Below are 17,744 nucleotides of genomic sequence, written 5' to 3' on the forward strand. Positions count from 1 at the left end.
AGATGATCATTTTCATAAGTCTGGTTATGAGTATTAAATGAAATAACACATTTAAAGTCCCTGGGTCATAGCAGCAACTTGACAAACACTGGCATATTCATTCCCTCTGAGGACAGAAGGAGGGGAAAGGGATCTAGGACCCAGGAGGAGCTCCAGGAGAGAGACAGGGGCTATGGGGCCAACACTAGAGCTGTGGTTCCCAGGGCTGGTGGCAGCAGGGCCCTCCAGGAGCCATTCAGAAGTGGAGATTCCTTCCTTGAGTAAAAGGTTCTGAATGGATCTAAGGCCAGGTAGAACTGAGCCCAGTGATGGGTCCAGATGTGAACCTGAGATTTCTAAGCAGAGTCCTGGACAGCAGAAACCAAAGAGGGAAAGCAGGAAACTGGGAAAACACAAGTTTTTAACTCAGGGCAATAATGACATTAGGAGGAACTAAAAGTAACAGCTTGTGGACAAGAAAAGTGAGGATTCAAAGGCTCAATTTGAGTAAGTACTGAGGTAACCAAACTTTCATGATTTGCACCTTAAAAAAAAAAAGCAGGTGAACAGAATATCAATACTGATGTGGGCTAGCTGTGTAGCTCAGTGGTAGAGTGCTTGCCTGGCATGCATGAGGCCCAGAGTTCCATCTTCCAACACAGAAAAAGTAAATGCAAAAAATACATTTAAAAAACTAAATAAATATACATGTGAATAGAGTCCCTCACTCTGTTCAGCTCTGTAATCAAATGGTCAGTGCTGATTTACAAAGTAGGCAGGATAGTATAAAGAAATGAGAGGGAATTGAGACGATTCTGGAAGCCCTGAACCCTCCGAAAAAATATAGTCCCCAATTTATGCCACTCTATCCAATCCAACTGCAATAGTGGAAACTGGGAAATCATTGACTGACCTGCATCAACAGGAATTATGACTGGGGCTGTTTCTATTCTGAAATGCCCCATTAATTCTATTCTTTCCCTAGGTCCTCTGGCACCAATGAAGTGTGCTTCTCAGAGAAAGGCTGAGGGTGACACAGTTTCAGTAATAAATATGAAAAATGTTATTATGATTCTTGACTATGCCCAGAGAACATTAGCATATGTAATACTTTCAGAAAGCCATCCCACTGGAAATCTTATTTTAATATGCTTTTGCAGCATCTTTCTTGTCACCCATTCCTCAACACACCATAGGAAACACAGATGCATAGCAAAGTCCCCATGGCCACCCTCTTGCCTGCCCCGTTGCCAAGATCTGGAACTGAAAGCCACACGAGCTAAAAGCAGAGTTGTTCAGGCTCCAAAACACTTCCTGTCTGAAAGAAACGCCTCTCCACTTTCAAATCACTAGCTGCAAAGCAGGAAAAAGAGCATCTCTTGTTTTGTCAGTTGACTGTCATCATCAGTTCGGTTAATAAGCAGATAGTATCTCAATAACATGGACACACCTGCTTGGGATTCTCCATGTCTCCATAAAGAGGTCAGGAAACACACACACACACACACACATGCATGCACATGCATGCACACACATACCCATGCACACACAGGACAGAGTGAAGACAAGCATCAGTGTTAAAGAGAAAATGATGACCCGCAAGTTAAGTAAGTCTAAGTCCTGGAGGAGAAATATAAAATTGCAAGAGGTAAAGATGGAAACACAGCATGCTGGTTGTGTGAAGGGCCATAACTCAGCTGGCTTGCTTTTCCTTTCAAGCTAATATTCCCCTCCCCTGAAACTCCAGCTTGTAAATATATTTATAGCTGCTCAGACACAATATGCTGGACACTAAAAAAATAAAAAAAAGACACTGAGTCATTGTTCCTGGTGAACCAGTTTTGCAAGAGTTAACCTAATCCCTTATACAAAGCTGCAAGTAGTTGGCCAAAAGCGGTAGGCAGGAAGTCACGTTCTTGGCCTGAAGGTTAGCTGATCTCAATCAGGCCACCACAGAAACTCACATATTATTTATTTGCAGGGAGAACTGGTTTTGATCTGACTAAAAGTGGAGACACGATGGGGTTCCCCCTTGCCAGTTCCTGTGCCCATCCAGCAAGGGTCCTGAGGGGTTTGGCTTCTTATTCCTTTGCCCCACCCATCCCTGCAGGCACCATGGTCCAGTCCACTGCGGTGGGACTTTCCACGGTGGTGTTGCCAGCTTTTCTCCCTACACCCAGAGTGATTAGAGAATTTTAAAGCAATTAATCTAACCATGACTCCCAAGGCTGTGAGCAGCCCAGGGGCAGGAACAAAGGTGGCTTTAGAAGTTTCAGTAGGAAGGACCAGGGGCAGAGATTTTATTGGAAAGGAGCTACTGGAGGCGGTAGCCAGAGGACTTGACTTAAAACAAATGGTTGCACAGTAAGCATATTATTTATCCTGAGATTCTATGCTATAGAGCAATAAAAATAGTGAACTTTTCTGAGAATAATTTCAATAACATTGAGAAAAATCCCAGTTGCCCAAAATAATAATATCAAGCCTGGTGAGTAGCTCATGTTTGGGAGTAGCCACTCGGGGCACAAGGAGTGGCCTGCCAAGGACCATCAAGCCCTTCCTTGGTGCTGGGCAGGAAATACAACTGAATCATCCTGACGTTCCGGCTTTCAGCACAGAAACTGGCCTGAGTAGGAGTCTTTACATGTTTGTTGAATCAAATGGGCAGTAAGCACTTGAAGGAGAGGAGGAGGGAGGGAGAGAGGTAAGGTCTGACAGGAAAGAGGAGAGAAGAGAAAGAAGAGGGTAAGAGAGGAGAAAGAGAAAGGGGAGGGAATGGAGCAGAGGAGAGGGAGGGGAAAGAAGAGAGAAAAAGGAGAGACTAGAAAAGAGAGAAAGAACCCAGACACATTTGGTACACAAGCTGAGATCATCAGAGCTATTTATGGGCTCCTTGGAGTTCAAGTATATTTTTACCCTCTTGGCCAACAACTATAGCTGTTGAGTGTTGCCATGATCACAGTTCTTGCTCTATGAATGCTGTCTTTTTTTTTCCCCCCATCAGAGCTGCTTTCTAGAAGTGATTGCTTGCTTTGACATTTTAGCAGAGATTCTGCCACAGATGCCATCCTGCTCAAGTGGCCCCATCCTTTTGGGCACAAAAGAAGCCTGCCTTCCTTACTTCAGCACATGTTACCACCAAAAACATTTTCCTGAGTACCTTCCCCCAGCAAGTTCTTCCTGTATTTCTGAACACTTGTTGAGGTGATGGCAAGAGAAGTGTAAAGCCGGGTTTAATTAGCACAGCCTTCATTCCTGATTCAGAGACACGAAGCAGAAACTAATGCTTCACAGCTCGGTCATTTTCACTCCAGAGAAGAAAGACATCACAAAGCTCTGGACTGTGAAGTAATGAGATGAGCAAGGACACAGGGCCACCCTGAAGGCTGCTGTGACCCATGCCCTTCTGGTAGGAGGTGCCTTTGTTTCATTTAGTATTGCCTTCTGGGCAAGAATGGGCCAATAAAAGGCAAGCCATCTGTGCATGTACTTCTCTCTGTTGCTACCTTCTGGGAAGCTCAGAATGCTGTCATTGTTCCCAATTCTCTCACTGCAGAGATTTGAAAATTTAAGGACATAGTATTTAATTTTTAAACTTCATGTATTCATGTGGAATGAAAATACAAATGAGATCATACATGTAAACCCATTGTGCAAGTGAATATGATTTATCTCCTTAGGAGTAAGAAGGTGAAGATGAATGGAGGGGCTGAGGGGGACAGCTTGGCAAATAGGACACGAGCCTCAAGGGAGCTGGCACTCGGCTCCCCTCACCCCAGCCAACTTCAGCCAACGCAATCACTCACAAGTTCATGGAACACTGTATTAGATGTGGGGACTGAAAGGTCAGGTGTGGCCCTGACTCCTAGGAGCCTATACTAGGTAGCCTAAGCAAGCAGCTATAGTAAGTGAATAATTCCAACAAGGAAGGTGAACCCAGGCAAACTGGCAACATAAGTGGAGCCTTTAGAAGGCTGTAGTCAAGTAATACTTCTCAGAGAAGTTGACTTCTAAACAGTCACCTTTGGAGGTCTGGGGTGTGGCTCAGGGGTAGAACACTTGCCTAGGAGGCACAAAAGCCTAGGGCCAATCCCTAGCATGTAGCCCCCCGCAACACACACACATACACACACATAAAGAGAAAGAGAAAAAGATTGATTAACCTGTGGTATGCACCTTATTTCCCATGATCTTATTGTAGAGCAAGGATGGGTGCCAGAAAGTGACAAGGAGATAATGTTTACTCACCTATTCACTTTAAATCTACTGGACACCCTATAGCAGTCGAGCACCCTAGGGTTAGCAGGTGACCTTTCACATTGTCCTAGTGAATGGGGTAAGGCTTACAGATGATTGTTCAAAAAACTTATCCCATGTTATTAGGAGAAAGTGTAATGCCAATGCCTTGTCTAAAAGGAAACAATCTTTAAAACCACATCACTAACTTTATTCAGGCTTGTTCGGGACTGGTGGCAAAGGAAAATTTTCTACTCCAGAGCCAGCCTGAAGGAGCCGGGCCTCTGCAATGGAAGCAGCCTCTACAGCAATGTTCAGATGTTTGCTTTGCATCTCTGAACCCACATCAGTTCCTAAGCTAAGCGCTCGAGCAGGATGGTAACCCACACTGACGTGTCCAGAAGCATGGGTACACCAGTAGAAGAATATCACTTACCACGCTCCCCCTTTGTGTTCCTCAGCGATCTGCACTGGAGGACACCTTGTTCACAGCTCTCTCTGTTGTCTCCTGTTAGTCCCAATCCTTCCAGTTCAAAAACACTTTGTTTCTAAGGCATACCCAGATGGAGTACAGGGCTTGACCATGGTCTAATAACCAAAACTGAAAAACAAAAAATGAAGACAGAAAAAAAGAAGTCCTGAAAATAAATACATTGACACAAATACCTCTAAAATAATCCAGAAACAAATCCTAATTAAAAGGAGATAAAATGACTCAGATTTTTTTTCTGAGAGTTATTTAGGATGATTATTAACCACACAAGCCAGAACAAGAGCAGCTGCTTTTGGCTAAGCTACCTTGTGCAGGGAACTACTGCCTACCTCCTTAATGATGTAAAGAGAGGTGTTCTGTTCCAAAGCCCACACGCAGGACTTAGCAATATCATCCCTTTTGTCATTTATGCTGGGTCAATGCAGTGGGCAGAAATGCTGGCACAGCATGTCAATGTCATCATGTACCAATGAAACAAACCAGTAGTGGGTGGTAGATTTTCAAGGTGTGTGTTGATTCTACCTCCTCTCATCCTAAAACTCCAGTTATAGAAGAACACACTGACCATATGCCTACATCACTACTCTTTATTTTGAATTAAACTTCATTTTCCCTAAATGTATATTAAAACTGATATCAACGTCAACATTCTGGAATGAGCATGGAAAGATGAGCATTCTGGGGATGAGCATGGAATGAAGGTAAAGTGAAATATCTGAGCTGGATGGTCTATGACCAGACACACAGAAAAGTTCAAGAACATGAGCAGAAAATGTGTAAGACAGAAAACCCAAATGCCTGATAAATACATGAAAAGGAAAATGTCCAACCTTACTAATTATCAAGGGAAATGCCTATTTGCGCAGCAATGAAGTATCACTTCAATACCCGCAAGACTGACAAAAACGTATCTAAAAACAAGTGTTGTCAAGGATGAAAGGAATCAGAAAAGTGTACAAATTGCTGGTGGGAATGTAAACGGTTACCACCTTTGGAAAGCCATATGTCAATGTCTAGTGTGGCTGAGTATGGGCACCTGGCATTGTCCCACGTCCATGAAAGTCTTTTACTGGAGTCTTATTCGAGGAGAGAGATTCAATTCTCTTTGCAACTCTGTGAATAATAACACAAGTGTGACAGAGGGACAAACTGTATATAATCAAGTAGATTTAAAAAGCAAACTTAACCTATGTGCAGAAACATGAGAAATCTTAAAAATATAATATGGCTTTTAAAAGAAAGTAAGTTGGAAAAGATACATAGAAAGTACCATGAACATAACTATTTAATAGAAAGAATAATAGTAGAATAATAAAGAAAACATGACTGTATTGTTTTTGAATAGATATGATTGTAGAAAATATTTTTAAAACCAAACATGGAAGAGGCTGATTCACACAGACTTCAGGATGGTGCAAACCTCTGGGATATAGAAAGAGAGAAAGACAGAGGGGGGAGTGGAGGTGATAATAAGATAGTAATTCAATGGCTTGGCATATTTGAAAAATTTATTTACAGGAAAAGTAGACTTGAAAAGTGTCAATTTCTCTTAAATCTAAATGATGAATTTATGTGTAATAATGTTATTTTCTCTATTTTTGATATATTTGAAGTATTTCAAATAAAAAGTGAAAGATATGAATTAAAAATTAAAAATATAATAAGATTCCATAAAATATAGTGAGTCATTACATAAAATATTATACACTAAGAGGTGTGGGAGGGAAAAGGAGGGAGAAGGGGAATTGCATGGATGGTGGAAGGAGATCCTCATCATTGTACAAAATACAAGTATTGGTGTCAACATATCTTGTATACAGAGATATGGTAAATTGTGGTATAAAGGTGAATTAAGAATTGTAATGCAAAATAATAATAATAATAATAAAGTGGTTAGAGGCACCAACCTACAAGCAGTTGAAAACCTGTAATTTTTGACTCCCTAAACTTAACTACTAGCACCCTGAAGTTGACCAGAAACCACATCAATAACCTAGGCAGTTGAATTATAAATATTTTGTATATCCTATATATTGTAGGAGGTGAAAAATATGCAAGTACTGTGAAAGATCACTTTTTACAGAGATAAGCAATTTATTGGAGTGATGAGCTGCTCCTGCAGAGATGATTAAAGTCACCTGGTGTTTTAAGCAGCTATTCACAAGACTTGAGCTCACCATAACAGCAACAGAGAATGGCTATGGAATTATTACGTAGTACAGCATGCACTGTAGTTAGTACGAAACAGTTATGGTTTGGTATTATTTGTTCATATTTCTCTAGACTGCTAACGTCCACGTGTACAGTTTGTGTTTGTGTGCTTAAGCTATAATAAATTTTGACTTTTTATCAAAAAAAATATTATACACTAAAAAAAATGTGGAAAACTGCAGACCAAATTGCTGGGAGTACTTTAAAGGTTTTATCCTCTGCTTTCTACAGTTGTATTATTACTATTTTTTGAACTTTTGCCATGACATGGATTACCTTTGTAATCAGAAGAACCAGCCAAAATGTTGAAAAGGGGTAAGGGAGGCAAAGAAGTCTGTAAAGAAACTCACGTTTAAGTCCTTGCTCAAAAAAACAAACCAAACTAAACAAACAAAAAATACCCTTTGAGCAAAGAGTGAGAGGGGGTGGGAAGGACTGCATTTATGTTCTTAGAAGCCAATTACTAACTGCGCCCCAAGCCCCAATTTTGCAATTATGCAACACCAGCTGTCATTTCTGAACATTCACAAAGAGCTAAAAGAAGGGTTCATTATATTCCTCTGAAATCTGCTCCTCATCCTGTACTCTGTCAAGATGAAAGCTGCCACGAGGCTGACCAAGTCCAATCCACTCTACACCTTAATCACTTTGAACCCCGATCCTTGCCCATGTCACCACCATAGTTCTCCTCGCTCATGGATGGGCTCTTCTCCCTGCCTCAGATACAACCTTGGACTCCATCCAGCAAGCCATACTCGGGGTGCTCATCCTGAAGCACTTTGATCACAGAAATCCCTTCTTCAATTAATCATCTTCACAGCATGTGTCAGTGTTTCTAATTACCAACAAGATAAAAATGGCCACTGTGGCATGGCTTCCAAGGATGGTGTATGAGCTACTCCTGCCCACCTCACCAAGTGCCCTCTCTCTGTGCTCACCAGCCCCACAACCTCTCTACAGTTACTGCATTTTCTTAAACTTTACTCTGTTTTATGTTGCTTCATCTACCTTAAATACTGTTTTCCACCTACCTAGAGAACTAAAGAACAGTACATTTCCTTTACCAATAAGCTCAGTCTCTCCTGCCTGTTCTCTCTCACCCTCCCTCACCATCCCCCCCCATATATATAACAGCAACATTTTTTTAAAAATCCCCTTTGCCTTATAGGGTTATTTAATTTTTGCACATCTATACTTTTTTTCAGGAAGGTATGGGAACACAATGAGAAAATACAGGTGTTTTGGGATATCTATGAGTTCCACACCCATGGATTCAAGGAACCATGGATTAAAAATATTTGAGGAAAAATGCATACGTACTAAACATGTACCAACATTCATTCTTGTCCTCATTCCCTGTAGCAAGTATTTTCATAGTGTTTACATTATGTTAGGTATTATAAGTGAGCTGGAAATGATTTAAAGTACACAGGAGGATGTGCACAGATTGCATGCAGAGGCTATGCCATTTTATACACGGAACTTGAGCATCTGTGCATTTGGATATTCATAGAGAGGGTTGGTCCTGGAACCTATGCCTCATAGATATCAAGGAACAATTGTACAAATGTTCAGTCCACCACCTTGGATCAACAGACTAGCCAATCATTTTATAATCCACTAACATTGACTATAATCCACTAAATTTGATATTGTTTAATAATAAAAAATGAACAAATAAACATAAATTTTTATGACTTAAAATATTTAAGAACATAAGTCCAGAATATTGTAACTCAGTGATAATTATTTCATAACAACTCTAATGCTTATGGTATAAGCTTGTCTGAGGCAGAGTCTATGTTCTCTCTACCTTCGTAACAGCAGTGCCTATGACAGGTCTCAGAAAATAGTTGTGGACTGAATGCAACATTAACAGAAATGCCTAAGCCATTCTATTTTTTATTCTGATTAATTTATAATGTTATATTCATAATATAAGTTTCTTATCTAGTTATTTTAATTAGAAAATAGAGAATTTATACAGAACTAAAAATACAAGGAACATTTTAGAGTAAGTCTTCCTACCTTTGTTGTCAAGAAATACATTTTCTCTATCAGTAAAACTCTGTGACTGAGCATGTGTGTGTGGAGGTGGGTGCTGAAGAGGGAAATTCAATTTGAGAGTCTGAGAAGAGGTGGAGCAGGAACTAGGAAATATGGGAAATGGAGCTGAACATAAAATCCAAATCAATTTTTTTTTCTGGAAGAGTCTGAGTGTCTCTCCTTTTCCACCATAAATATTCCTAGAAACAAATATTGGTATGAACCCCACACTCTCCCCTTTCCTTCCATACTTCAATGCCAGATTCCATACTTATAATCTGCAAACATGGAGATTTGACCTGAGTTAATTTAATCTATGAAATAAAACAGAGTATGGGACTGAAATCTGCCATAAGATGATAAGCAAATCTCAGGCCCCAGGATGAACTATGGATTAATAAACAAAGATTTTAAAAAGTAGAATTATTTGTTTTGGACAAAATCAGACTGTGCTATCTTCAGGTGGAAAATTAGTTAGTGATGCTGTATATTCATTTACTACTGACACAGAAAAGGAAAAGGGACAAGTTTTTGTTGGATGTCAACTATCTGAAACTGTTCAGGGGAAAGGAGTTACAAGGATGGATAAAGAAGACTGAACTAGAGGAGTAGAGAACACAGACAAGTCAACAAACAAATACAAGAAAGTGTGACAAACCCTACCAAAGGCCATTGACCACGTGCTATGGGAACACAGAGATAAACATACTCTCAGAGTGCGGAGTCAGAAAAGGGTTCCCACCAGAAGAGATATCTTCTCTGAAATCTGAAGAATTAAGACATGCCACTTAGGGATAAAATTAGAGGGGAGTCATCTCACCCATTTTTCTTTTTCTCATATCCTTTCCACAATGTTCTTTGAACATTGATGACCCATTCTCCATCCGCACCCCACTTGGGAGAATTGGCCTCTCCTCTCCCCTTCTCAACCACCTCCACTCCTCACATACACAAAAAATGCCTGAGACATTTTTATGGAGTGACTTCCTGAAGGTGAACAGTAAAGGCAGTGATAGTTCTTGACCCTCCAGAGCCTTCATCAGAGGTGGAGAAAAGTGGGGATTGGGGAGTGCGGGGGAGTTACTCCTTGGAGTAACCTCTAGGATGAACCTCATCTCCAGTGTGAGTCAAAGTCTCATGAGTTATTTTACATATGACCCAACAGTTGCCACTGAAACAACTACATGTACATATGCACAGGCATACACACACAATGCTGGAACACACACACCCCTCCAAATGACAACTATTAATTCTCAAAGAAAAACAGTCCATAAAATGATAAAAAGAAACAGATTTTCATGTCTCATAATTTTCAAGGCACCTCTCTTACACAATGGAATCAGTGTTTTATTTCCTCCATCTCAGCTTTTACATTATGCCTCCCCCACCTTAGCATGAATAAGAAAGGGCCTGTTGCTGAGCAAGGGCACTTCTTCATGATCACTTTCAAGATAGCCAAACATCTATTCAAAGCTTTGAGTATTCGCATTCTAAGGACTTGATTAAATTCTTAGTCAAAGTTGCTTATCATCCTCAGTCTCTGACTGGATAAGAGAAAATATTTTTTTTTGTTCCATTGTTTCAGATGCATCTATATGTTGTATTCTTCTAATCTAATAATATAAATTGTTTAGCAACAGTGCAATATTATAGAAAGAGCTCTAGTGAAAATAAGACCTTGGCTCAAAAATGCTCACTAATGCCTAATCCTCAGCAAATCTCTTAATTTCTCTGAGCCTTACTTAGTTCTCTCATCAGTTAAAGGGTGGGTAACATGATTATTTTTCATAATCAATTTAGATTGAGTGGAAAAGTACAAATGAAAGTAGCTGACACATATTCGTTGTTTAAACACATGTTGTATTTATTTATAGTTGAAATCAGAGATCATCTAATAACAACCATTAATTTTTACAAATTAAGATGCTTAAACACAGAGAAGGGGAAGATTTGCCCAATCCCACAAAGCAGCAGAGTCTGGAATAGATGTCCATTTCCTGATTCTTGCTCTGTGTTTTTTTTTTCCATTTTACCCCTGGGGGCAGGGGGAGGGGGTGGGTGAGTCTGAAGCTTGTGTAAGGCAGAAGCCTTTCACTATAGAATCTGTGCCCCAAAGATATCCCCCACCCCACCGCCAAATATCTAGGCTGATGTTAGTTCTTTTCACTCTCCGTATGGTTTTGTCTTGGATGGAAAAGTGTTTTCCAGCACCACCTATCCTATTATCCTGTTTTGAAAGGGTAATCTGTCAGGCACATCAAACATTAAAAGCAGTGGGAACATTCTGAGGTTTAATTGGTGAGAAAAATATACAGGCTACAAACCTCCTCAGCTATCAGACTAAAGGGAGAAAAGCTGGTCCCCTCTTCCCCTAAAAGGAGAAAAGCTTTTAAAACACTTGGCAGAATCCACTACTCAAAGTGGAAAATAAAAATTTCAAGCAACATCAGATGAGAAAGGCAAAAGAACACATGTGTTCAGGATAAAGTTTGTTTTCTCTCAGGCTAAAATATTGCTGCTCCGTGAATCTAAGCTATTCTCATTAGAGCCAGATTGTAGCCAACAATTTTATAAATACAATTTAATGCTTTCCTTTGGTCACCACAATTTAAAAAAAAAATGCAGAGGAAGTTTTAAGCTTATCTCATCAAGTAAAGACAACATAAACTTGGCACTGGTAAAAATACAGCTTTTCTAGATGGGTGTGTAAGATGAAGTTTCTCCTTTACATACAACCGGTGTGTGTGATTAGAGTTCTCACCCAAAATGACAAGATCATGTAGGAAATGAAAACGAAAAGGGACCATAAGCCCAGGCTCTTCAGTGTCCCACCAAGTGCCACTCAAACCCAATGCTTTCCAATCAGAATTTTTTCTCTCTCCCATCCCCCAATTTATTCTCACTCCAGTATTCCTAATCTTAGCAACAGCACCATCAATTACTGGACATTAACTTCCTTCTTCCTCATTTTCTCTTTTCCTGTTATCCCAAATGGTTCTTTTTTTAAGTCTTTAAAAAAAAAATCCCTGTAGTGCGACTGGAAATGCAGCTCAGTGGTAGACCAACTGCCAAAGACACACAAGGGGCACAGGGTTCAAAACCCAGAACAAAATAAATAAATAGATTCCCTGAAATGACTCTAGACTCCATGGCCAGTGTGTTCATTCTGGCTTTCATCATCTCTTGAACTACAGACCCTTGAATTTAATGAAATGGTCCTTTGGAGTCTGCTTAATCTACCTCCTCCATGTTTGTGATAACAAGCCAAATTACTACTGTAAAATACCAAGTTGATAATGGTTTTAAACTTTCTGTGGTTCCCTGCTCCTTGCAGAAGACCAAATTCATCTGATCAGGAAGAACTTTCTCAGTCCCATCTCAATCCACCCTTCAATCTTCCCTCACGGCTGCCCACCACCATGACTCTGACCACCACCATGACCATGAAATAAATTCCAGAGTGGTCCATCCCAGAGTTCCCCCTATTCTCCTTCATGCTTTGTTTATACTGAACTCTCTGCTTATAAACCCTACATTTGGTAACTTTCTTCTTAATCTGAAAGACAGTCCAAATGCCACATCAAATTTTAATGTAACTTACAAATGTGCAAAGTTTCTTTGATTATCCTCCAAAATTTAGTTGGATCTTCCTCTGGATTACATATGGAAGTTAATATGTTGTCATTACCAATTGTCCCATTATATTAGGATTATTTTTACTGGAGAATTCTTTTAAAATGTTTAAAAAATATTTAATTGATCAATAATGATTATGCATATTTATGGAATAGCTAGGGAAATCTTTAATAGATTTGTTTTATTCCCCATTCCTAATACATGTTTGATACAATAGGGATTCAGATGTTTATGAATCTAACTTTCCCTTAGTGATAGTAAGTATGAGTTATTTTCATGTATACTTTCCTCATTTAGATTCCACCTATCAGAGAAATAGATTTGTTCTCAAACAATACATTAGGGCACAAAGGTGTACTGATAAATATTTAAAATATAAATTACTATAAAATTACATGAATTACACCAGTGCTCTGTTTCCATGAGATCTATCAGGCATCAAGAAAAGCAGATTGTATAACTAAGCACAGGTTAGAAAGTTGGTACACACAAAGCTTAAAAAGAATTACATAGTGAAAATCCAGAAAGACGTGCTTTTTTGAAAATTAGAACCCGAGAGACCTTTGATTGGCGCACTTAGGAGTGTCAGGGCAGTTCTACCAATCAGTCAATGTTTAGGGCCAGCCGAGTGAGTGGAATGGTGACTGTGTGTGTTTTTAGCACTGTGAGGTGTTCTTTGAAGTAGAAATGATCATGTTGTAAGTATTACTGGCTTTAGGGGTCTTTAATATCTCCAAATATGTGGCTCAGAGATTCATTATTTGAAAGTGTGCCTAAAAAGTAGAGCAGTTGGGACAGAATCATGTAATAGAGATTTGAAATGGGACATCCTATGTTTAATTAGTCTCTGAACTCACCTCCTCTCTTGTCCCTTGGCAGGTCACCTTAACCTTGATCTTCAGATCATTTTGCTCAAAGATTGGGAAGATCCTACTGTCTCTGTTGATGCTGTTGATTTGTTATTTGGGCTCATAGTGAGACTAAAGTGTCAAGTTCATTTTATCAGTCTTCCCAGCCACTACTGTGAAAAACTACTTGTAAAACCATAGCTTAATTGCCTAGGTTTGGTTCCCATGCTTCCACGAAAATCCACTGTATAGTTCACAGAAAAACAGTACATCTAAACAGCTGAGTTATTTTCCCTCTCTTCAGGTGTCCAAAACATAGTCCTGCATTGTCCTGTGTAAGACGGAAAACACTCATTTGCTGGGAAAATTGAATTTCAATATCTCTGGCTAATAAATATCCCTCCAGGAATCTGATGCAATTTGAAAAATAAGTAATTATTACAAAATTTGCTTGGATGGTAAAGTACACCACAAGTTTAGTTGAGGAAACCTGGTGAAACTTGCAAAACAATGTCTGGGGAAGCAGACAGGATATCAACACCCAAAGAAATAAAAGGACAACACTTCCATCATAGATACTTAAAAACTGAGAGTAAAAAAAAACTGAGAGCAAAGTTCAAGAAGCTAAGGCCAACTCAGAATAGATAAAGACAAAGGAGGGCATTAAACTTATATGATCAAAGTTAAATAATATATGGCTGGAGATATTAATATATGCATGTGGAATTCCATGGTAGACCCAGGCTTTATTTCAGCAATCAGTTACCTGTGTAAGCTGGGTCTTAGGAAGAAAATAGTAATAACTATGACTCATGACAGAATCATTTTCATCTAATCGTCTTGCATGACAATTGCATATGGCAGGTATTAACATCTACTGCTTGTGGATATTGAGATAATTAGTGTTTTCAACAATGTTTTGAGCTATTGAAAGCTAAAAGCAAATAGAGGAGAGAAGGTGTCATAATTATTAGACACAATCATTATTTATTTGAGAGAAGGTGTCATAATTATTAGACACAATCATTATTTATTTTTCTTATAATCGAGGACACATCAGGCCCAGAGGCTCCTTCTAACATACCAGTTTAAAAATGAATTGGTATTACTCAGCTAAATGAAAGCTTTTCAGACAATAAATTCTTCCCTGAATTGACCCTGAAGACAGTACATCCTCAAATAACTAATCCCTCCTAAGTACACTATCCAGACATTTCTTGATGCCCACAGCATTTGACATGGCTTTGTCTACTCTTTTTTATTATCATTTATGTGATTTTTTTAAGATGGCAGAATCATGGGTGGATGATTTGTCTTTGTCTCAATTTTCAAAATTTAATGATTCTTTCTTGTGATCACCACGGTGTCCTGGTGTTTGCTTGCAAGTTCTTTCTCTACCCATGCCACTGATTTGTTCCTGTTACTCAGCTCCCATTGCTGTAATAAATGCCTGAGATCATTAACTGAGAAAGAGAAAGATTTATTATGGGTCACAGTTTCGGAGATTTAGTCCATGATCAGTTGGCTTCCTTGCTTCGGGACTGTGGTGAGGCAGCATGTCATGGTGGAAAGCAGGTGGCACAGTGGAACAAAGCCATTTGCCTTATGGCCAGAAACAAAACAGAGAAGGAGGAAAGGGATAGGGTCCCAATATCCCCTTTACAGGCACACCACCAACGACAAGAAAGTTAGGACCCACTTCTAAAAGTTTCTACCACCTTCCAATAGCTAGGGGCTAGGCCTTTAATGAATGAACCTTTGGGGGCCATTCCAGATACAAACTATAGCAGTTCCTCTTCTAGGTCCTCTTCTCTTCTTTCTGGATTCTCTGTTCCTGAGCTGTGTTGGCCATTACTGTGGTTTCATTTGAGAAACACTAAGTGCTGTAGGAGCTCAGAATAGGATCTAGTCATTACAGAGGGTGTCAGAGAATAGGTGGCATTTGAGTAGCTTCTTTAAGGATGTGAATAAAAGGGGACCATATAAAGTTTCTGTTATAAAATTGAAATTATGTTTATGCAAAATTCTATCTTGCATCCCATGACTGGTCTACTCCAGTTTGCTCTTTTTAAAAGAAATGTTTTCTTCTTGAGGAAATTCGTTGGTTTTCATCCTAGTACCTCACATCTAAATGAAGTCCACATGAAAAAGTTACAGAAGAGAAATCTGATAGATTCATTCCTTACACAAAATGTTTTCTCTGGAATTCACTAAAATGTGATGTGACAATGTAACTCCTAAGTCTTTAATTTCTCTCCCTCTTTTTTTTTTGGTGGGGGGGTACTGTGGATTGTACCCAGGGGTGTTGAGGGCCACAATCAAGTCAAGATGGCGCCTGGCAATTTGCCAGGAGGAGTGGTTTGTGAAGTAACACCAGCGAGCCATTTAGATGATGAGGATTCCTTAATGACTGCCTGCAGTATCTAGATGATGTTAATTAAGTTAAGCTGTGTGTAATTAGTTGGGTATATATACCTCTACTGTCTTGCAATAAAGCGGCTCCCGCTGTTTCAACCTTCACAAGTTGCTTGTCACCCCCCGGTCATTTTGCCCAGCCAGACTGTGGCACAGGGGCCCTTTACCATTGAGCCACATCTCCAGCCCTTTTTAGTTTTTATTTTGAGACAGGTTCTCACAAAGTTGCTTGAATTTGCAATCCTCTTGCCTCAGCCTCCCAAGCCTCTGGGATTAGAGGTGTGCCCCGCTGCATTCAGATAGTCCTTTTATTTTTCAAAAAAAAAAAAATTCCTATAATGAGGGGGGTGTACACTTAATTACATTTCTTATAATCAAAAAAATTGTTGAAAAAGGAAAATACACAACTTTTCAAAACAAATGATTTAAGTTTTAAGTGCAATTTTCAAGATTAGGACCTGAAAACTCAGTGACAAGGTGGAGGCACATCTGGGTGATCTGCAATGTTTCTGTACATTTTTACATTTGCAAAGGGCTTTGAAGTAACTCTTCCTGAAAAGCATGTAAGCTAGATAACCATTATCATCCCAATTTGTCAAAAGCTCAGTGAAAATAGAAAATTGCAAGTGGGAACAGACTAGAAATCACTCAGCCCGAAGTTCCGTTTTGCTGTATGAGGCCAGATTCCACATCTACCCATTGGATGATGCCTCTCAGCATTTGCCCAATTTGAACAAAACAGTGCACAATTGTAACAGTTCATCTAGATAATTTAAGTCAAAATTTTCCTGTGACCCTGGAATCTCAAAAACAATGTCATATAAATTATTGAGCAAACTCATAACTTTAGCTGCTAAGCTGGGCCACCAAGGTGCTAGTGCTCCATGGGAAAGGGAAGAGATAAGAGATTAACTCACATGTGTTTGGGCAGAAATAAAGTAATGAGAGTGACTGAGAATTTTGCTTATGTAATATTGTTGCATTTTAGTTTAATTTTTGTGGATTTTTCTATGTATTCAACTTACAGAGAGAGGAGAGAAGGCCATTTTACAAAGGCAAGTTAAAAGTGTTTCCTATGTGTTCAATTTTGAAAATTCTCCTACTGAAGAATCATTTTTATTTTACTTTTGGCTGCTGTTGTTGCCAAGGAACTTCTTTCTGCAAATATAACATGAAATTATACTTATTATAATACATCAGTTCCCCCTTCTCCACTTCTTTTTTATTTCTACAGTTCTCGTTACTTATAGTTAACCAAATTCTGAAAAATATTAAGTGGAAAATACCAGAAATCAATAAGGCATAAATTTAAATAACTTTTATCACAATTTGACATTTTTTTTCTATTTTACTGGTTATTGCTAATTGCTTACTTGCCTAAATTATATGTTAACCTTTATTATAGGTATGTATGTATATAAAGAAAACATAGTCTATATTGGTTTCAGTACATAGTTGTGTTTTCAAGCATCTACTGGGGGTCTTAGAATGTATTCCCTGAGGATCATGGGGATCTACTGTAATTGACCCCCAGGGATCCTTCCTCAGGGTTCTGAAGCCCTCCACACGGGCCAGCAGTGAAGGTCCACAGAATAAAGGGCACCAGACAGGGATCCAGGTGTTGCTCAATGACAGAACAAATCAATGAGAAACAAAGCAGCCTGTTTTTCCTCTCTATCCTCTCTCCCACCCAAACACAGGAAGACTTGAGCCATCGAAGCAAAGCCACAGGCAAATGACTCAGTGGAAATCCTGAATGTTTGCTAAGGTCGACGGTAGCACCTCAGATCAAACAGGCTGAAGTGGAGGGCTTCCTCCTATGGTGGCCCTGACTCACACCACAGAGGCCCAGAGGCGCTTTGCCTCTGAAGTCTGGT

This window comes from Marmota monax, unplaced genomic scaffold (assembly GCF_021218885.2).
Source record: "Marmota monax isolate L192 unplaced genomic scaffold, Marmota_monax_Labrador192_F-V1.1 WCK01_AAM20220418_F8-fsc00059, whole genome shotgun sequence".
Taxonomy (NCBI): domain Eukaryota; kingdom Metazoa; phylum Chordata; class Mammalia; order Rodentia; family Sciuridae; genus Marmota; species Marmota monax.